This window comes from Crocodylus siamensis, chromosome 3 (genome assembly GCF_052110815.1).
Source record: "Crocodylus siamensis isolate JL-2025a chromosome 3, ASM5211081v1, whole genome shotgun sequence".
Classification (NCBI taxonomy): domain Eukaryota; kingdom Metazoa; phylum Chordata; order Crocodylia; family Crocodylidae; genus Crocodylus; species Crocodylus siamensis.
The window spans coordinates 210,857,207-210,878,255 of NC_143397.1; the positions used below are offsets into that span (position 1 = coordinate 210,857,207).

Here is a 21,049-nt window from a genome sequence, read left to right on the forward strand (position 1 = left end):
TCACCGGCACCCACCCTAGTAAGAAAGGGAGACTTGGAGAGAGAGAGAGTGTCCATGTACAAAATGAAAGCATATATTGCAATTTTATACACCTAAAACATAAATGTATCTGAATTTTAAATAATCTCCTTGGACAATGTAGTTAAGTAGTGTATTTTTATAAAATACCCCATTCTTTTTGGAAAAAAAGCTGAAGGGAGATTTTTCTTATCAACATATGTGCACCAAATTCTGCCCTCAGTCAAGCATAAACATCGTCCATTGCCTACTTCTGCAACCACCCTTGCAGTCAAAATGTTATCCCAAGAAGTATTTGGGATCAGCTTCTTAAACCACTTTTTAAGTTAAAGTTTCATATCATAAAGCCCAAATAATAACGATGAACTACCAAATCCTTCTCAAGGAGCATTAAAAAACATTTTGAAAGCCAAATTTATATTACATTTTTTCATGCCATATAAAGAAATCGATCTGATTTGTTTTTAGGGTGTCTATACATGTGCTCTAATGCATTCCATTTAAAACACATAAGAGCAGACTCAATTAATCGGATGCAAAAAATGCAGAAGTAGCATCAAGCAACACAGCTGATGCACTCCAAGGAGCAGGAGAATGAGACGGGAGAGGACTGAGAGAGATAAAGGGCAAAAAATAAAATAACTCCTAGCAACTAAGGATTCCTATACACATGCTCCGAGGCGGTGGGGGGGGAGGGTAGAGCAGGTCTTGGGAGCTGCTTTAATTGAAACACCACAACATCTCATGTATTTAGCACTTTAACTAAAGCTCATTCTATGAACATTAATTAAATGCATGTGTGCAGTTTAAAAGGGCCCGCCAACAGCAAAAAAAGCCCCAGTTAGGCTCCAGAGTGGTGAGAGACAAGTGGATGAAAGCCTGCCGTGCTCCCACTCCCCCAAAGCCCCCCAGACACCCCACAGCAGCCGCGGAGCCCCCCACCGACCCCCAGCACAGCCAGAGGCAAGTGGGACCCATGGTGGGAGGGGGTTAACCCCACACTGAGTGGGAGGAGGTGGCTGCATGGAGCCGGGCCAGGTCAAGCCCCGCACAGTCCCCTACTTTGGCAAGCCCCCCAGGGAGCCACGTGACCGAAGCCACACGAACAGGCTGCCCAAACAGGCGTGCTTGCTTGCTGGCACATGAGTTAGCGCAGAGTTCACGCAGGAGGGTGCGTGGGAGGGCCCAAGACCCTGCCTGCAAACTCCCCATGGTAGACAGTCCCAGCCGTAGCCAGCCTACCAGTGGCATGACATGGATGGGCACACGTCGCATCCCCAGGGTCCCCTCGGGCTCTGCGGCCCCCCCATCGGGCACCTCAGAGACGGCCACCCAGACGGAGCCCATGGTTCTGGGCTCCACGCAGATGGAGCCCCTGGCTCTTGGCTGCAGGGACTGCCATCCCTTTTCCAGGCTCTGGGGCCCAGGAACATGGCCACCTCCCTGTGTGGAGTCTGCTCCCTTTTGGGGTCTTTGGCACACCAGCTGGAGGAGCTCCAGGCCACAGTTCAGAGACTGCGTGCCATCAGGGACTGTGAGCAGATCGACTCCTACTGCCAGCCCTTCTCCCCCGGGAGCCGGAAGGTAGACCACCGTCTCCCTCCAGGACAAAGGAGGACTCCGGGACCTCCCACTCTGTCCAGTCAGGGGCATGGACCAAGGTGGTCAAGGGTCCTAAGGCCCACTGCACCGGAGCTTAGCAACAGATACGCATCTCTTGCTGCTCCAGCACAGCCTGCTGAGTTGCCAGCTCCCACAGGCAACACAGGCTCAACTGCAGCTACCGCCCCCACTCTCCCCAGGAGAAAACATAAGGTGTTTGTTGTGGGAGACTCCATCCTGAGGGGGACTGACGGGGCAATCTGCCGCCCTGACCCCTTAATCTGGGAAGTCTGCTGCTTCCCGGGGGCCCGCATCCGAGACATTGCGGAGAAGATCTCAAAGCTCCTCCGGCCCACAGACCACTACCCCACGCTCCTTATTCATGTGGGCACCAATGACACAGCTCAGAGCACTCCCAGCCAGGTCATGAGGCGCTACAGGGATTTGGGAGTGGGGCTAAAGGATCTGGGGGCACAGATGGTGTTCTCGTCAATCCTCCCAGTCTCGGGCTATGGGCTGAGGAGGGAGAGGAGGATCCATGTAGTCAACCAAAGACTGTGGTGCTGGTGTTATCGGGAAGGCTTTGGCTTCCATGACCACAGCCCGCTCTTTGGCGAGAGGCAGCGAGCTGCTGGGAAGAAATGGCCTCCACCTCTCTCCCCTGGGGAGGAGGCTCTTGTCAGCCAGACTGGCTGACCTGGTCCACTGGGCTTTAAACTAAGCCCATTGGGGGACGGGGGGACTACCACCACTGCTGGCCCGCTGATGGTTTTTAACACCGAAAAATGTAAGTTCTCCACCTTGGGAGGAAAAACCTGCAGCATCCTTATAGGCTCGGCAGTACTAAGCTGACTAGCACTATGGAAGAAAGAGACATGGGGGTCATGATTGACCACAAGATGGACATGCACCTTCAATAAATGCTGTGGCTAGTAAAGTGAGCAAAATGCTGGCTTGCGTCTATAGATGCTTCTTAAGCAAATCCCAGGACGTCATTCTCTCGTTGTACTCGGCCTCGGTGAAGCTGCAGCTGGAGTACTGCATCCAGTTTTGGGCTCCACAATTCAAAAAGGAATGGGAACCTATTCTTGGCCTATTTAAAAGGTCTTAATATGATGATTTCAACAATGCCGACGTCGACTCAAGTTGTGCAGGTAAATAAGAGGGATGAACTAAACCAGCAGTTGCAAAATTAACCGAAAAATTGGGTCAGGGAATATTTGCCTATCTCCTCTCACACACCAGGTATTGCATTCAGTTCAGTGCAGCAGTTTCAGGGCTCCAACCAAGAAATGAAATACTTAGGATAGACCCGTGTCAGCTTATTCCTAGGACTCAACAAACAGCTACCATGCAAAGGAGGTAAAGGTGTCAAGAGAGATTGCAACTGGAAGCTTCCAGTCTCCCTTCTTCATTTAGGCAAAAAATCCACCAGCCAAATATGAATCTTACTGAACTCTAGGAGCTGACCTTTTTAACCTTTACCTGCCCTGGACACCATCCAAAATAAACTAAACATTCCTAATTATCTCCTAATATTAAAAATATTTTTCTCTTCTTAAAATTTCAAACCTAAATTGTGCTGCCACAATAATGTGAGGAAAGCAACCCTCCCTCCGCCTCCCCCACCAAAAAAACACAAAAAAAGAGGCCGTTGCCAGTTTGGCCTAACAGAAAAATTCCCTTCCCAATCCCCAAAACTGGCAATTGCTCAGCTGCAACAGCATCATGGAAACACTCCCCCAAAATATCTCAGGTATAGGCAGAGACAGAGCAGGCCAACAGTGATAAGAGGATGAGAAGTTTTAATTAGGGAGATCTAATCAGTTCACATGGGCTGGCCATACAAGGCAGAGAAGCCTCCCTATTGTAATCCTATGTGCAGGGAAAGGCACAAAGAGGATCTCAGCTCAGCTTGATTGGGCATAGGCCACTCTTCTTAGGACCTGGCCATCTCCTTAGTGGTTTGACCAACCCTTCTCTGTTATGCTAAGATGGGAAAGAGAATTTTATTCTGTTCAGCTATATAATGTACTTTTTCACAGACTTAAGGAGCAAAGCTTTTAGCTACCTGCTTAACTCCGATCCTTCAACAGGACTGAAGCCAAAAATTTAAATTCTTGAAAATTCATTAATATAATTGCTCCTTTTTATTTTGTGTGGCATCTTTAAGTCCATGACAAAATACCACAGCCTACAAAGCCATAGAAGCAAATGAGGAGCTTCCCTTCAATTTGTTTGGTATTTATTTTATGTAATGCTAAGGTCCGCATAATACTTATAAAAGCAGAGAACTTTAAACTTCCTTTTGTGATGTGGCTTCTGTCTTACACATGTTCCCAAGTACCCTTTGCAGTGTATGTGGTAGCTGAGAGCATGCAAGGTACTGGAAAAGGTTCTGGAATTAGCAAATACAGCTTTTCTGTCACTTCATTGACTTAGCAACTGAGGTAGCAAGCACAGTCCTATAATGTTTTTCTGTTATTTCTCTGAACTGGAGTTTCAAATAGTGTTAATCAATCGCTAAGGAAGCATAGGCTTAATATGAATGACTACTTATCATCACAATCCCTTTCTAAATAACAAAGGTGACAGCTAATTAATTACTTTACAGCCTGAGGTACTGTAGATTTTAAAAATAGCATTTTCTGGCAATGCCTAAACAAAATATTCACAAACTAATTAACTGCAATAAATTATATGCATGTGCATATCTACATTATATCGCCTAAGAAAAATACTTTCCATCAAGTTGTCAGCCAATCATAATAAATAATCATAATAAAATAATATCACAGTGATGGTTCAGTAGTTGTGCAGTCACTAGACCAGATTATGATCTCAGATATACCAGGGAAATTCCACTAATTTCAAATACTACAGATTTACAATGGTGTAAATCAGATAAGACTCTGGCCAAGTCTCCATAGCATTTGAAGGATGTATTATTACTGCATTATTCCAATTTTATTCTGGCATTACTCCACTGAGATCAGTGAAGTCAGAATGGAAAAAGGAGTAATGCAGTTATGAGTTAGGCCTTGAGTCTGGAAAGCTTTTTTTTAATTGTATCAAGTTTAAGAAATATAGATGTTTAAGGAAAATAAAAAACCTATTAGGACTGATTGCAGATTCACACTAACTGCACAGATAGAATCAGCTGAGATCAGTTGATTATTCCCTATCTCTTATTTACCCAAAGAACCTTCTCTCCCTATCTCTTAGACACTTTTCTGTTAGGTACAATGATTTCCTCCATATTGTCCTTTTTTTAATCTACATATTTCATTCCTGCATGCTAACCCTCTGTGGGTGCTTCTAAATGTGCCATTATGGGACAGCAATAAACTGCAGTGCATATTGCTCCACAATGTATTGCTCCTGGGAAGCTCCCAAGCATGTGTCTGCATGTGTACCCAAACTGCAGTACATTGAGCAGGGTCACAGCAGCCCTGGCTGTCAGGGGCCTGACAGGTCAGCTTGCCAGCCCAGGCCTGCTCAGACCAGGCTCAGTGAGCTGCAGAGGGGCTGGCTGGGTCACAAGGATGCTTCAGCATGGGGCTGACCAGCAGATAGTCCTGGCACTGAAGCACCCTTGTGTTAGGGTTACCATATTTCCAGTTCCAAAAAAGAGGGCACTTGCCCCCCCATATGGCTGTGGGGGAGCAGTGATATGCCAGTGCCCTGGCCCTGCCCATTCTCTCACCCCTTATTCCCAAGCCACAGCTCCTCCCAGCCCTGCTGCTGCCCCTCACTCCTGACCCACACACCCCAGCCCTACCAGTTCCCCTCACTCCCAACCCACAGTCCCCAATCCCTGCTGCTGCCCCTCCTGACCTGCAACCCCCTGGTGCTGCCAGTGCCCCACCTTCCCCAATTCACCCCCCACAAGGGACAGCTCTGCTGGCAGGTACCTGACCCCTCACACACACCCCTGCCACACACACACTGCACATACACAGCCAAGACAGTCCCCAAGCCCTGCCCTCCAACTCCTGCCCCACACAGACTTAATTGTATCCAGCTGCCAGGCCGCTCCCACCCACACCTGGCTACATGCTAGCCATGTGTATGTGCACCCTGCTCCCCCAGCCCCAAGCACCTCCTTGCTAGGGCAAGCTGGGAGGTGCCAGAAAAAATTCTGAAGCTGAGCTGAACAAAATCCTGGACGTTTGATCATATTTAAAAAAACTGCCTGGACCAAGATCGGAGGATCTAAAAACAGAACATGTTCAGGAAAACTCAGACATATTGTAACCCTTCTTTGTGCCCTAGCCAGCTGGTCAGTGTCTACATGTGCACTGCTGCGCACAAAAAACATGCAGAGTTTTAGTTTTATGTGCCTTAATAATGGTGCATGTGTAGACACTGAGACATTTATAGTGCAGTTAATTAGTCACTGAACAGTAAACATCTTGTACATGTGCAGCATGCAATACAATATGTGTATTGTACATATCCAGCCTAATTTCCTTTCTTGTTATTTTTCATATTTTTACTTTTTGTAAATGGAGACTCATTTGTGAGACATAGAGGAAACAGTAACTAAAATGCATAAGTTATTTTTTTCCTGCATATAGTTTCCTGCATACATGGAAAAAAAATCATTGTCATACGATTTCACAGAACTACTTCACAGTTAGGGCGGCTAGGAGCTGGAACCAACTTCCAAGGGAAGTGGTGCTGGCTCCTTCCCTGGGGATCTTTAAGAAGAGGCTTGATGCCTATCTGGCTGGACTCATTTGAGTCCAGTTTTTTTTTTTCTCCTGCCCAGGCAGGGGGTCGGACTTGAAGATCTACAAGGTCCCTGCTGACTCTACTTCTATGATTCTATTATTCTATGATTTAAGAATATCATTGTTTTAGCTTCCTTCATTGCAGCATAGTGCCATACACACTTACTTTTAAAATATACCCAATTGAATAAATATTTAATATACACTATGCCAATTCTGCTTTAAAAATTAGGTCTATTTCGGTATATTTACCATGGTATATTTACTACCATGATGCAAAACCCATTTAAACCAATAGAACATCCCACCTACTTTGAGAGGCCTAACATGAATTCTTGTCCCTACTGATGGTTATAATAAAAATTACTTTTTAGCAAACCTGTATGGAACCTTGAATATTTAAGTTTACTTTCATTATTTTGAATATGAATTCAAAAGAGGGAGTAATTTATATTGAAAAGAACCAATCTAATGGGCATGTTAGGAAGTCATACATAGCTTAGGTCTTGTATTTGCATATCTCAAGCAGTATATGAAGAATTTGATCTAATGTATTTCACACTCCAGCCACTTAAACTGGAATTTCATATATGCTTTAAGGATTATAAGCCAAATTCTTCTCTTGATTACATCAATGCAGGCTACACTCAGGGGCAGATCCAGAGGGGGCACAGTGGTGTGCACACCTTCCCTCCATCCTTTGAGTCTGTGTCATGGGAGAAGCAGTCAAGGACTTCTTTTTAAGTTCCTGAAGGAAATAAGAATTTCCTTGCTCCTGTCCCATCCATGGCATGTCCCTTCCCTGCCTATTCACCTCCTGCCTTGCCTGCTGCTGTCACTGTCCCCACTGTCCCTGATGTCTTAGGGATAAGGAGACTCCACAGCCTCTCCTGACCCACTCTGGCTGGGCTCTATGGTGAGCTGGGCTCAGTAGAAGACAGCAGTAATGGTGGGCAGGCCAGCCCAATGCTCCCTGCTAGCTTGGGAGTAGCCACACACCCACTTACCTCTACACCTGCTATCCCTGGCCAATTCTGGATTCCTGTACAAAGCTGCTAGAGTGGGGCAGGAGTGACTTAAGAGCGTCCTCCCACTCCCAGACAGCAGAGAGCAGTGGCCATGAGAGGCAGGGAAGCCAGGGGGAATGGCATAAGCAGTGGAAGTGGGGGGCTAACAGGGCTTAGCCTCCCCAAATGTGGTGCAGCAGTAGGCCACAAAGCAGCCCAGCTATGGGCTTCTGGTGGATGCAGCAGGAGTGGAGAAGGACACATGACAAGCTGTGAGGGAGGGAGTGGGCTGGGGCTGGGGCTGGGGCAGGTGCTACACAGCCAGAGCGGGGTGCAGGACTGAACCATGAGTGGCTCATTCAGGGGATGTGACTCATCCTACTACATGCAGTCTGGGAGGGCTTGAGGGGGCGCGTGCTCCCAGATCTGCATGGTGCGGGGTAGGCTGCAGGATGGGCTGGGGTTCTGTCGGGGTCTTCCCGCCAGGAAGGTTGGGCTACTCTGTGTTTGGGGCAGGCGGCAGCAGCACTGGGGGTGGGGGTGTTCTGAGGGGGCTACAGCCACCCCAAAATTCTCTGTAAGCCCCCCAACCCCTCCCTCCCAACACCAGCACCACCCACCCTGAGTGCAACACAGCCTAACCTCCCTGCTGAGAAGAGCCTGGACCCAGCCCCCAGCCCACCCTCCCCCCATGTGCATAATTTCATAGTTTCATAGTAGGTAGGGTCAGAAAGGACCTAAGCAGATCATCAAGTCTGACCCCCTGCCATGGCAAGAAAGAGTACTGGGGTCAAACGACCCCAGCAAGGGGTCTAGCCTCCTCTTAAAGATCCCCAGGGTAGGAGCCAGCACCACTTCTCTTGGAAGTTGGTTCCAGATCCTAGCCGCCCTGACAGTGAAGTAGCACCTCCTGATATCTCGTCTGAAAGATCTCAGGCACACGGCCCCCATGCCTTACTGAGGCTGTGGGAGCTGCCAACTCCTCCCCATGCTGGGCACCCCCCCGACAAGACATTCATGGCTCCATCCTGTGCCCTACCCCAACATGCAGGGCTTACCCTTGCCCCAAACCTACTCCCTCTCTCACCACCATGGGGGAGGAGGGTGAGATCAAGGCCCCAGTGGTTAGGGCAGGAGCAGGGGCTGGGGTGAGTGGGTTCTGCCTGTGTCCCACTCCATCCTTCATTGCTGGGGCCTTGATCTTCCTACCTCTTCCCCCACAGACATACCTGCTGGAGGGGATGCATGTGCATTGTCAGCCCACCCCCTTCACCTTTCAAATAATTTTTTCTCCCTCTGCCTGTGGGTAATGTAGAGAAGAGAATGTGCTCCTGAGCACAGAGGGGAAGGGAATGAGGAAGGGAACATTCTTACCTGGCTGGAGACACATAGGCTGGGGGCAGACATTATACATAAGCCAAATGAAGTAGTCAGAAACTGGAATAAACCTTGCACACAGCTTCACTCTCCCCACCCTGGGGAGGAGGAGGGGGAAGAGTTCCACTCCAGCACTGAACAGTTCCCCCCTCCACACCCCATGGTGAGTAAGAGCAGGAGAAAGAGTCCCCCTCTGGGGCCTGGCAGCCATGCACAGAGATCCCCTCTCAGCCCTGTGGTATTGGGGGATGGGAGGAGGAGGGGAAAGAGAGCCCCAGAGAACTGAACAGAGACCTCCCCTGCCCCACAGGAGAGGGGGAAAGGCAAGAGTCCTCCTCTGAGGCTGGGCACCCCCACCCAGAACCCCCCTCCCCACCCCATGCCAGCGGGGAGGGGGCAAAGGAGAAGGAGGAGGAAAGGCAAGAGTTCCCCTCCAGCACCACACAAAGCTCTCCTGCCCACCACCAGGTATGAGGGAGAGGGAGGTGGGGGAAGAGTCCCCCTCTAAGGGGACTAGATTGCTCCTGACAGTAAGGGAGCCGCTGGGATGGGCAGAGCTCCCCTCCTCACCCCCGCCCAGCCACAGGTGTCTGGCTACACTCCTTCTTCCCTTACCCTCCACACTCCGCATGCCAAGGTAAAGGTTTAAACCCCTACTCAGGCTTGCCAGGGCCTGGCCATGCCCCACCACCTCGTCTCAGCTCACCTTCCCCATGAAAGGGAAGGGAGAGCTGCTCTAGCACCCTTAGGCTTCTCACCTGAACCACTGCAGGCACATGCCTGCATTTCTGAAATGAAAAGGGACAATGTGTTCATTTGCAAACCAGTTTAATTTTTGCAGGTTAGACTAACCTGCAAAGATTGAATCAATTCAGGCTCATACTTTTTGAATGTTTGTTTCTAGTCTCTAAGCCCCATGCTGCTGCTCCTGCTGTATGCCTGCCTGATAGGAGAGGGGAGCTGGGAGCAGCTGGAACAGTCTCCCCTGAACCCAACCTTTGCAAAATCCTGAATCCACTTCTGGCCACACTGGCTACATCTACATGAGTGGCAGACTGTATAGTTGTTACTGCTCAGATATTTAGTACTTGCATAATCAAGTACTAAATGACTGTGCAGTAACCAGCATTACTGTGCAGTAGCAACCCCACATGTTTTTTTTCTAATGCTACTGCACAGTAGCAGTGAGCTGTGCAATAGCTCATTATTAGCTTTCTGGTACAGTTAGTACCTCACCCCACCAACACTACTGCACAGTAGTGCCTTATGTAGACATGGCCATTGACTCCAATATAATCTTCCTCATTGAAGTTCTATTGCTATAATGAATGGAAACAATAAAATTTGCCCCTCCACAAGCATTAGCAGTTTCACTCACAGGTTTGCAGTATGTTTTTATATTGTGCTCATTTGCTTAGAAAGCATTGCTTCAACAGATAAAATGCTGAGTCAAAATCTTTTATCAAAAGGATCTTTTTTCATGTCAGGAGAAAATTTAGTAGGATAATTTCCCTGTTGTACTGAACACTTTGGACTTTGCTGAATTCTTTTTTTCAGTATCAGAGGAGCACGAAGCTCTTCATTCCTGAGACAAATGAATAGGTAAAAGGTTGTGTTCGCTTGATGAATATCAGTGTAAGATGTTTGTACTTGAGCAAGCTAAGAAAGTCATTAGCAGCAGTATACCTGACAGATACTAATGTGATGTACCTTCTAAAGCTGTGGTAAATCTAATAACCTTTGACTGAAAAAAAAATGGAAAAGGTAGTAAAAGTATGTCATGAAATCAGAAATTGCAAGAAATTTCCTGACATGCCCATTTTATATTTAATATATGCAATAGCACAGTAGACTTGCTTATTGTTCACATTGTTATATAAATGAGTCATTGGAAAAGCCTCGCCATCTTCACATTTCTTTGGCAGTCACTCAGTGGTAGACTTCCTAAACACTGCTCAGGGGTTAAACCATGTAACTCTTTTTTGCATTCTCCTACATACTGCATTAGGCATTTGCACAAGCTGCAAGTATTTGTGTCAACTATATCCTTTAGCAGTTCTGAATGCCTGAAATTACACATCTGGAAAGCATATGAGATAAGAAAAGTAAATTAGTAGCTCTTTTCCCTATTTACCTTCTATGCTTTTTCTCTATATAGGAATCAATACCAAAATTTTCTTAAAACATCAAAATTTAAAACAGTATGAATGACTTAACAGGCTTCTAGACCCATATCTGGAAAACACACTTACACCACACAGCACAATGGAGAAAACTAAAACTTTTAGCATGAAAATCCATCCCAAAATGGGGTACATTTTTTAAAAACTCCCTTTCCAATCATGGAATTTAAGAAATCCCTGACATTTCTATTCTTATCAATAGGGCTAGGGACAGACATTCAAAAAGTCTGAGCCTGAATTGATTCAATCTTTGCAGGTTAGTCTAACCTGCCTAGGTTGAAGCAATTTGCAACAGACATTCCCTCTGGACTGAAAAAATGAAGTTGTGGGGTGCTAGAACAGGCCTCCCTTCCCTTCTTCAGTGCTAAGCTGAGGGGAGGTGGCCAGACCCCGGCAGAATGCTCTGATTAGGAAGGGCTTTAAGTCCCCACCCTAGCTGCACAGTCCCAGGCTTTTCCCCGCTCACTGCTCAAGGGATGGAAGTGTTGCCAGACCCCAGGCCCTGGCTAGCACTCTGAGGCAAAGAGGGGAGGGGGAGGGAAGACTGTGTGCAGTGCATGCATCTGTTGATGATACGGAGCTCTTTTCAATTTCCCTCTCCCTGCTTCTTCATACTGTCTGTAGCAAACCTGACAGGCAGGAAGCTAATAACACAGTATTTAGCAGCCCATGAAGAAAGCAAAGGCTCTCTCATTAGTTCAAGCTCTTCCTAAACAGCTTTTTCCAAGAAAGGAGTAGAGGGACATTACCAGCTGACCTGATGATTAGCTCCAAAAGGCCCTAATGGACCTCTCTGCCTTTGTCCTATCTGCCTTTGTCCTGTTGCAGTGAAATTGGAGACATACATACACAGACATCTCTCAGCATTAGCTAGCATACCACATGCTGGCTGGGGTCTGTGGGAGATGGGAGGGAGGGAGCAGGGGGATCCCTGCTTGAGCAGCAAGTGGCAATGGGAGCGTGGGGGAGGCAGAAGCAAAGCAAACTCTGCTGTGCCTGCAGTCTCCGCTGGAGCTGTGGCTAGGAAACAGAGGGGCAGGAGTAGCTCTACCCTCTATAGCAGACAGCCCAGCTCAGCTCAGGGCTGCAAAGCTGGGGGACTCTGGTTTAACTTAAACCAGCAAGAGGTCTGGGATAGACATTGCATAAACTGGTTTGACCCAAATCAGTTAAGTCTGATACTACATTCAACCAGGTTTACTTTAAACCAGTTTCAGCCATTTTGAAACTGATTTATGTGCACTGAATTTCTGTTCTGTTACAGGTTTAAACCAGTTTCTGATCACTTAAACCAGTTTATGTGTAATGTGTGTCCCTAGCCTAGGAGAACTAGCAGATATACCTACAATAACGGAATAAAAATAAAGGCCTTACCCTGGGCATGTCTACACATGAGTTCTGATGAGCGTTAGCCTATTATAATGTGCATTAAAGAAATTTAAAATGTGCTTTTAGTTAATGTGCATTAAAATAGACTAATGCACATTAAGTGTCATTTAGAAACCATGGGCATTTATAGATGTGCTCCAGGAGGCAGGGGAGGGTGGAGCTTTAATTAGTGCAGCTCCAAGAGCCAGGTTAATTAAAAGCAGCCAAAGCATCACATGTATCAGTGTCTCTACAGTGGAAAGTATAGTTCATTGAATGAGCTTTGGTCTAAAATACCCTGCCATCTTTTTTCTGTGTGGGGACACTGATACATGTGGCACTGGAGTCTGCTGCAGCACTGTAATTACCATGTTCCAGCAGACTTGATTAATCAAGTCTGCTCTGATACACTGGAATTACAGCACATCGCAGCAGCCTCCGTTGATAGGAGCTCTATGCTCTTTAGTTAATGTGCATTAAGACAAGCTAATGTGCATTTTCCTAATACCACACAATAGAGGTAGTAGATTGAATTGCACATTAACTAAAGTGCATTAATGCACATGTAGATTCACCCTTTTTACTTCTCTCCTCAGGAAAACTCTCTGCTCATTGATTTTGCCTCTCCTGCATTTGTAATATTTATTTACCTGTCAGAATATTTTTCAAGCACATACAGCCAGTTAGCACTGAGTTAATTTCAGTTCTCAAAATGTGATTCTTCTCCTACAGACACTTCATGTCACTGAAGGTTACTCTTGTTTTATGGCAGTCAGATTCAGTAAATCTGTTCTAATTACTGAAGTCATTAAAGTCATAGCAGTTTACCACAGATGAGTATATGGCCCATGAAAGTGCAGTATAAACCCAAAAATGAATGCCAAAAAAACTCAATGCAGGTAAAATAAATCCTTTTGCTTCTACTTTAATCTTGAAGTAGTAAGCACAGTCTAAAGACATGGTGATACTAAGTAGTATAAATGCCACTAGTGGCTTGCAATGAAATGATTGACTACATGTATTGAGGTTTAGAGATGAACTGTGCCTTATACTATTATGAGGTATGGATTCCCACTGAAGTTGAAAGAAACCACTCACATATTGCAGCTGTTAAAATTGGACATTCCCTTTCTGAGGAAATAAAATTACAGAAAAGGTCAAGAGAAGATTAAGAAACACCTGGCACAATCTCCTGGTATTTAGATGCCTCCTGAAAGAATTAATGAATTGCTAAAACCCAATACCATGCCAGGGCAATCCAAACTACATTTAATTGCCAACCATACAAGCTGTATAGAAAACCAGATAATGTTTGGAATTTTTAGACTGACAGAAATTTGGCTACAAGCTTTTTTGAAATACTAGCATGGGTGACATCTTGACAATATGTTTGATGCGTCAAAGCTACTCTGATTACTCCTGTGCCACTTCAGCATGATGTTAATATTTTTTTTCAGAAATTGCCTATATAACTTGTGACATTGCTCTGGGAGATAACTCAATTAGCTGTCTGTGCTGTTGGTTAATCTTTCAGGTATCCACAAGTCAATCTATCATTAGTGAGGATGTTTATTTAGATTCTGGGTTCTTTGTTTTGATTTAGGGGGATTTATAGTAATTTTTGTTTTTGACAGGTCCCTATTTTTAACTTTTCCTGTTAAGAAATAACAAATGATTTCACGCCTGTCATAGCATTCAAGATTTTTGAAATATCAAATATTTCATTTTCATTGCCTATTTTTAAAACTTCCAAAAACATAACTTAAAAATCAGTTCTGACTGCTACATTCCCATATGTTACCATAGCAGACAGGTTCAGGGATAAAATATTCCCACAGACTGATCAAATCAAGCCAAATACTTCCTACACGCAATGCTAGAATGACTGAGACAAAATCACCTTGGTGAAATGTCATTGACTCTCTAGTGCCCTATATTTCTAGTCTTACTATGCCAATTCCAGTCCAGATAAAAATCGGTGGTAACTGCACAGGTGTTACACTGATGAAAAAAGAATCAAATCCAAATTGTTTGCCTGTAATGCAGAACTAGACACTTAACACTCTCTAGCTGAACATACTTTAATGCAAGAATCAAGCATTAATCACAAATTATTTATTTTTCATTTTCTCAAAAAATAGACATGAAGTTTTTAACTCTTAATTTGTGAAGGTGACAGAGGCTTTATAGCTGTTCTAAGTAATTCATTGAACATGATGTAAATATTACAGATCTAAGTTGAATTACTCTTGATTTACATTACTTTAAGATTTCATAGATTTCATAGACATTAGGGCTGGAAGGGACCTCGGGAGATCATCGAGTCCAGCCCCCTGCCCAAAGGGCAGGAAGTCAGCTGGGGTCATAGGATCCCAGCAAGATAAGCATCCAATTTACTCTTGAAGGTGTTCAATGTAGGTGCTTGAACCACCTCCGCTGGCAGACTGTTCCAGACCTTGGGGGCTCGGACAGTAAAGAAATTCTTCCTTATGTCCAGCCTAAAACGGTCTTGCAGGAGTTTGTGACCGTTCGACCTCGTCATCCCTTGGGGCGCTCTGGTGAACAGACGTTCCCCCAGATCCTGGTGGTCACCCCTGATAAACTTATAGGTGGCCATCAGATCACCCCTGAGCCTGCGCTTTTCCAGGCTAAAGAGCCCCATAGCTCTCAGCCTGTCATCGTAAGATCTGTTTTCCTGACCTCTGATCATGCGCGTGGCTCTCCTCTGGACTCTCTCAAGCTTCTCCACATCCTTTTTGAATTGTGGAGCCCAAAACTGGACACAGTACTCCAGCTGTGGCCTCACCAAGGCCGAGTACAAGGGGAGAATGACGTCACGGGATTTGTTCAAGAAGCATCTATGGATGCACGCCAGCATTTTGGTCACTTTACTAGCCGCAGCATCGCATTGCAGGCTCATGTTCATCTTGTGGTCAATGATGACCCCCAAGTCTCTTTCTTCTGTAGTGCTATCCAACGTAGCACTGCCGAGCCTATAAGGGTGCTGCAGGTTTTTCCTCCCAGGGTGAAGAACCTTGCATTTATCAGTGTTAAACACCATGAGGTTCTCGTCTGCCCATTTGCTGAGCTTGTCCAGGTCAGCCTGGATCACCCGCCTATCTTCTGGCGTGGATGCTTTGCCCCAAAGTTTGGTGTCATCGGCGAACTTGGCCAGTCCACCCCGACTCCAATGTCCACATCGTTAATGAAGATGTTGAACAGTATGGGTCCCAGGACAGAGCCTTGAGGGACCCCACTGGTCACAGGGCACCATGATGAGTGACTGCCATCAATCACAACCCTCTGGGTCCGACCACGAAGCCAATTTCCCAGCCAGCAGATCGTGGTGGAGCCAAGGCCACAACTGGGCAGTTTGGCCAAGAGGTGATCATAGGATACCAGATCAAAAGCTTTTTTGAAGTCAAGATATATGACATCAAGAATTGTGTTTGCTTTCTACAGGATCAGAACTAAATCTGGTTTTGAATTAATTCTCCCACGCTTATTTATGGCAGGAGTGGCCAACCTTCAACACACATGCCACAGGTAGCATTGGCAGCCTCTGTGAGTTTGGGGAAAAGACAAGCAGCACATTGGCAGGCAGGGCAGGAAGCAGGAAGCAGAGCATCCGATTGGGCTGGGAGCAGAGGGAAAGAAGCAGGAAGCAAAACAGCAGATTGGGCAGGGGGCAGAAAGAAGAGCAGTAGATCTGGCAGAAGGGGTTGAAGTGGTACTTGGGGGGGAGCACAACTAATTTGTGGCACACCTGTCAAAAATGTTGGCCCCCAATGATTTATGGCATTTCTTCCCAAGCCATATAGAGTGAAAGAGGCATAACAGAAGCAGGGTTAGCCCTGATACTGCAGAGGCAGTCCAAGTTGGGGGCACAGGACAGGGAATGCTCTGCAGCCAGAATGGGATACCAAGACATTTTTTTAAATGCTGCCCATCCTCTCTGCATTTGGCTAAGCATTCAAGCATTTCAACTTCAGCTAAACCAAAGAATTTCCAGATTAGATTAAGCAACCAGCACACATTGCACATTTTTTCTAATGTGTCAGTCTTTGCAAATAAATAGCTTGAGTTCCCCCAGAAAATATTTATTTCATAGGCTTTATCAATATGCTTGAGACTCAAGAATGCTGAATAATAAATCATCCAAGGGACCATTATTTCTTCACGCTATGTCTGTAAATCAGAAAGTGTCTTCATGAGACTAGATTTGAGTAAATGCTGAAAATTTGAAAGGGTGTTATTTTTCTGTATAAGATGGCAAAAATTATAAACTTTCTTTTTATCCCTCTCAATACCAGTCCCAAAGCTGCAGCAGTTAGTGGCCCATTTATACCAAAAGGTCTTAGTTTATGGAGAAAATATAAATGTTACTTAGATGATTTTCTGCATGGTTAATACCGTAACATGAAAGGCAGATTGAATTTATCAGCATGCAGACATTTATAGACGTCCGAAAGGGAAATAACTTATAAGATGTTAGAACTCTGGTTCCCATAAATACAAAAAAGCAACCTGTTAAAAATAAAATAACAGGCTCAGCCTGCCAAAATCATGATTTGGAGGTTAATCAAATTCCATTTTAGCCAACCTATTATGCTGATTTGCACAGTGGAAGTTCCCAGTATGTTGTTGTTATTGATCACTACAAAACACAGTAAATTTCCACCTTACTTTTCAAACATGGAATAAGGTACATTTCCTGCCCCAAAAAGCACAGAATTTAAGTCAACTTTCCTCTTCCTCCCAACTAAGGAAGTTCATCCTAATGTCTTACAGAGATATTTAAAGTGCCTGAACTCCATAGACAGACTCACCATCTCTGCCCATTGCCATTTGCCCTAGAGTTTATCAACAGAGTAAGATGAGTTTCTAGAAGCAGTGTATTTTAAGAAAGAGAATTTGTCAAAAAAGAAATAGAAGACTATTCTATTCCAAGGGCTACAGAGAGCTACATAAACTATCTTAGAATCCAGTCCTGCTTCCATTGAATTCAACTGAACTTTTTCCTGTGGACTTTGATGGGAGCGTATTAGGTTCTTTAAGCTCAATTGGATGTCATGATACAAGTCCAAGTGAGGAAAGCCAACACTAGGTCACAATGCAGGTGTATGTGCATGGATCTGCTTCACTACGCACTGTAAGAAAAGATTATAGAATTACAAAGTTGGAAGAGATATCAAGCGACACTGATTCCACCCTGTTCCTCATGATACTTTTATTCATTAAGAACAGGTCTTTGCAAAGTCTGAAAGATGTGGAGCACATTACCAGTTCTAATCAAATACTTATAAGCAATAACAAACAAAAGATCAAACATACTAGGCACATCTACATGAGATGCTACATTGCCATAGTGATGAGCTACAGTGACGTAACTCATTTCTACAGCGATGTAGTGTTGGCAGGCTCTAACAGTGACACCATCCCTACTGGGCAGTAGCAATGAGTATAGTATTTTCCTGCCTTTTTTTATTTTAATTAATTCGTCCATAGCAGTACTGCCACCATCTGAAATGCCTTCATCAATACGCTTTCTTGTTACTGTGCCATACCTCCTCCCCCTCCCCCCCACTCCCTTCTCTTCCTTGGGCCTCCCTCGATCTTGCTACTTGAACCTCTGTGAAATAACACCACTTTATGTCAACTTCCTCCCTCAGTTTCCTTCCCTCTTGTCTTCTCATGTCATATTTTTCTACCTCTCTAATTTGTTCTTTATATTGGGCTAGAAAATGTCTCATTGATTGGAATGGACCAGCCTCAAGCTCATTGCTATCAATTTATTTTCTCCCCCATCCTTCCCACCCCCTCAACCCCTCCCCCTGCTCCTTCCTTTTCCTCTGATATGTTTTGGAACTCATAGTAAGACTGGGGAGTTGAACAGATGCCTTCCTTATAACTAATTCAAGCTAGTTCTCTGTCTTTTACTTTCATAAACCCCTATGTTCAATCAGACGATAAAAACTAAAATTAAAAGTGTCGACATATTGAGTGGCCTTAGGGTAGAATTTTCAGCAGTTCTTTATAGTTTAAACCCTACATTCAGTGCTACTCCCTTGGCATTGGTAGGACTGGAACTCTTGCCTTTAGCATTAATGCTAATTGTATTACTCCCTTCCACTGGGGAATCCTTGCTCCTCACATCAAGCAGAGGTTAAATCAGCTGAAGTTTTATTTTATAACTTTTTGACAGCATTTGCCAACTTAAAATTATCTCATTTTCAACATTCTGTAAAACTAAGGTTCATACAGCTGAGCTGGCTGGAACACCATTAGAAAGACAGACCCAGAGCCTGAATGCTATCACAGACAGTCATATAACTCCTGGCATTTGGCATGGCATGTGCTTATGTTCAAGGTTCAAGAAACACTGAGGCATCAGCACATTTACTGCTTCTGTGAAGCTGAGTTGCTCTCAACTTTCATAGATTTCAGAGAATGTTGAGGGCAAGACTTGAGTCCATAATGCACTGGCCTGCTTTAGAATAACTCGCACCCTTTGCCCATTTTACTGTTCTCAAAAAAAAACCAACACTTTTCTTGTAAAAGAAAAAGGTATAATGTTATTGTATTACATATCTATATCTATGTATGTATATATATATATGTGTGTGTGTATACACACACATATAGTAAAATAATATCTGAAAGAGTAATATAGAAAAGCCACATCCTGTAGGCCTTAACTAACGGTAGCAATACTGAAATTGATTGTGACTATATTGCATATGGTTGAGGACCTCCGTGGCCAGCCCTATGAGGAGAGGCTGGGGGACCTGAATCTCTTCAGTCTCTGCAAGAGGAGACTGAGGGGGGATCTTGTGGCTGCCTACAACCTTATCAGGGGCCAGCAGCAGGGACTTGGGGAAAGTCTGTTCACCAGGGCTCCCCTTGGAGTCACCAGGAACAATGGCCACAAGCTGAGGGAGGATAGGTTTAGGTTAGATATTAGGAAGAACTACTTCACGGTAAGGGTGGCCAGAGCCTGAAATAGGCTTCCCAGAGAGGTGGTGCTCTCACCTTCCCTGGAGATCTTCAAGAGGAGACTGGATAGGCACCTGGCTGGGGTCTTATGACCCCTCCCACCCCCCGTGCTCCTTCCTGCCCACGGCAGGGGGTCGGACTAGATGATCTGTCTAGGTCCCTTCTGACTCATTGATTCTATGATTCTGTGATTTAAAAACTAACCAAAGAATGGTGTTTATAAAGAAACTCACTGATAAAACAATTTAGAAACCGTAACTAGAGGGCATACAGACTTAAAACATTGTTATCTCTTTTGCCAAAGGTTTTCATTTAGGTTTCAGAAAATTTGGGTAAGGAGACTGAAGCAAAACGGTGCCAGGGAATATGTTCATGGACAAAGCAAACAGCACTTCAGTTTTTAAGATAATAAACAAAAGAGCTACCAAACTGCATAGTAGATGTCTTGAAAAAATAAAGGACTGAACTGATCCTATCAGGATGTGAATTGTTCATTTCAGGGAGTCAGGTTATAGTATTTCAAACCAGTTGTTAGGATCACTTAGGTAGAAGTCAAGATTTTATAAGTGTGGAAGTTCACAATCACATTTACTGATTAGCACCCTAAGGTATCACCTGCTGAAATATTTGTGTGTCAAAGTGGAGAAGGGAAGCTTAAATAATATTCTTATCCATGGATTAATGAAATAAATAAAAATGGTGATGTGCCTCACATTTTCTCGTTTTCGTTGGTGAATTTGTAGAACACTGACAGACAAAGAGAAAGAATGAATCATGTCAGTACAAAAACCAGGTTGGAAAGGACAAGTATTTGTTTTTCCCAAAGAGTAAAACACACGTTCCCATATGTAGTGAGAGCTAACAATGCATATCAATTACACTTGTGTACACAAAACAGAGAGAATTTTTTTTTAAAGTTTCCAACATTAATTAATATATGATTAGAAGAAAGTACAAAATGTAATCATGCTCCAACATCTAAGAGAAACTTTAAAGAAAATGCATATGCTTCATTTCATTCTCCATGTTATATTTGGCAACTTTAAAATCCTTCTTAACCAGTGTGTGCAATGAATATTCCCTCACTTCCTCCTAACAAATGGTTTTGCATTAAAAACTGCTGTAATTTTCTTTGTTACATTCTATGTATATGTTACAAATGCCAATCCCTTCAATTACATTTGGTTTCACTTGCTTTTATCAGCTGAGCTGGGATTTTATAATTTACAGAATTCAAAGAGACACTCCATTAAATATACAACTTTGTTACTTAAATTAAGACTTCATGTTTTTAAGTAAAGAGAGAAGATGCTGTTCAACCAATTAATAATCCTTGCAACCATGCAACGTGTTGAGGCTTACAGCAAAGTAGTGTGCTTTGATAATGCTCAGCATTTAATTTTTAAATATCATTATATGTTTTTACTATGCATTTCCTTCACAACAAGTGGGTTTTAATACAATGAGAGGGATGTAAAAAGAAGGAGGGGAAAAAAGGCCTGGATAAACATAGACATGATACAATGATGCTTCAGAGACACATAACTCAATCTTAACTCATCTTTCTGCCTGAATAAAATGGTTTACAGAAAGCAAGGCCTACTATCTTGAACTAGGGAGTGATTTTTTTCTTGTTTTAGTAATCAGAAAGAGAAAAATTACTGGACCATCATGGTCAGACCAGGATAAAACCACTAAACTTTACTCCAGTGGGAGAACCAGAGAACATCCTATAGAGCAGGGGTTGGCAATGTTTTGGGGC

At 44.3% G+C, this 21,049-nt stretch overlaps 1 protein-coding gene across 8 annotated transcripts in view; it reads left to right on the plus strand.

Annotated features, from left to right (window-relative positions):
• The window catches only part of RALYL (RALY RNA binding protein like), a 709,413-nt gene that overhangs the window by 679,537 nt on the left and 8,827 nt on the right, over nt 1-21,049 (plus strand). The gene's annotated exons all lie outside the window — the stretch shown is intronic.